We start from the raw sequence: 1,750 nt of genomic DNA on the forward strand, positions 1-1,750 counted from the left end.
GTTTGTTTTCAGGCATTTTTTCATCCATACCAGGTAGTATAATCAGTGAGAGTCTCTGATGAAGTGCTGGTGGGATGTCCTGCCAATCTGTTTATAGGTCTTGGTTTCTTAAGGTGGGTGATGTCACTTTCAGTTCTTTTTGATTAGACTTTAGATTAGATTCCCTACAGTGTGGAAACAGGCCCTTCGGCCCAACAAGTCCACACTGACCTTCTGAAGAGTAACCCACCCAGACCCATTTCCCTCTGACTAATGCACCTAACACTATGAGCAATTTAGCATGGCCAATTCACCTGACCAGCACATCTTTGGACTGTGGGAGGAAACCGGAGCACCCGGAGGAAACCAACACAAACATGGGGAAAATGTGCAAACCCCACTCAAACAGTCACCCAAGGCTGGAATCGAACCTGGGTCCCTAGTGCTGTGAGGCAGCAGTGCTAACCACTGAGCCATCGTGGTGGAAATATAGGGCACTTCACAAATTTGCGTGTCATCCTTGCACAGGGGCCATGCTAATCTGCTCTGTATCGTTTCAACTCTAGTATATGTGCTGCTGAAGCGAGGGAAAGTAGATAGGATCTAAATGGATGTGTTTATTGATGGAGTTCAAGTTAGAATGCCATGCCTCTAAGAATTCCCGTGTGTGCCTTTATTTTGCCTGTTCTAGGATGTGTGAATTGTCCCAGTCAAAGTGGTGTTCTTCTTTGTCAGTATGTATAGAAATTTGTGATAGTGGGTCATGACTTTTGGTGGCCAACTGGTGTTCATGTATCCTGGTGGCAAGTTTCCTGCTAGTTTGTCCAATTTAGTGTTTTTTATAGTTCTTGCAAGGTATCTTGTAAATGACATTAGTTTTGCTGGTGGTACCTAATGGTTCAATAGTCACTGTTTAAGTGTGTTGGTAGGTTTGTGGGCTACCATGATGCCAAGGAGTCTGAGTAGTCTGGAACTCATTTCTGATATATCTTTGATGTAAGGTAATGTGGCTATAGTTTTTCTTTCTTAATCAACTCTACCACATCACCCCTCAGCTTTTTCTGTTAGGCCATCAACTATCACAATTACCCTTAAGATCATTAAATATGTACCTTGTGTCTCAATTTACCATCAAGGAAGAATTTTGGAATGTCACGTCATTTCAAAGAATCTGATCTTAACCTATGAATATTTGCCACAATTTCTATTATTACAAGTAGGTCAAATATTTAGACTCATGTTTAGCTTCATATTGCTAACACCTGCCCAGCCAGCTGACTCCAAAACTCTGTCATATTAGCCATGGCAACGCTTTGTGTTCTGTCACTAATGTAATTCCATTCCAATGCATATGGGCGCTATTTATATTCCTCACAGCCGTCGTTGTTGCTAATGTCTGGTTAATTGCATTGTTAAATGTGTTAATATCTTTATTTAAGGTGAAGAGGATACCGGCAGTGGCTATTAATTCTCATATCTTAGAGAGCATCTGTAACACGGGGGAGTGGTTGAAAGGAGCTGGAAGACTGAGTAATCAATAAGCTCTATCCACAAAGGAAGGTATTTTACTTTTCTCTCTCATCAACTGGCTTGAATCCATATGGAAGATTGTGCCTTAGTCAATTGCATATTTCATGATATTCCCTGCAATTTATGCATTTCCTTACACCTTGTCAATATGTGCTGATGTCCTGCATGCCCGCATTGTGTTGGAAATAGCACTGCACTTGTTGATATGTGCACATTCATCTCAATTAACAAGTAAATTCTA

General features: G+C 41.1%; 1 non-coding gene across 1 annotated transcript; it reads right to left on the minus strand.

The window, feature by feature from the left end:
- Positions 1-462: 462 nt before the first annotated feature.
- On the minus strand, positions 463-565 carry LOC122556399 (U6 spliceosomal RNA). The gene has a single exon (XR_006313516.1). It is a non-coding gene; the product is annotated as a U6 spliceosomal RNA (small nuclear RNA).
- Between the last annotated feature and the right edge of the window lie 1,185 nt (positions 566-1,750).

Source organism: Chiloscyllium plagiosum, unplaced genomic scaffold, assembly GCF_037043375.1.
Source record: "Chiloscyllium plagiosum isolate Xiang-an unplaced genomic scaffold, Cpla_swu_hap1 HiC_scaffold_13, whole genome shotgun sequence".
Taxonomy (NCBI): domain Eukaryota; kingdom Metazoa; phylum Chordata; class Chondrichthyes; order Orectolobiformes; family Hemiscylliidae; genus Chiloscyllium; species Chiloscyllium plagiosum.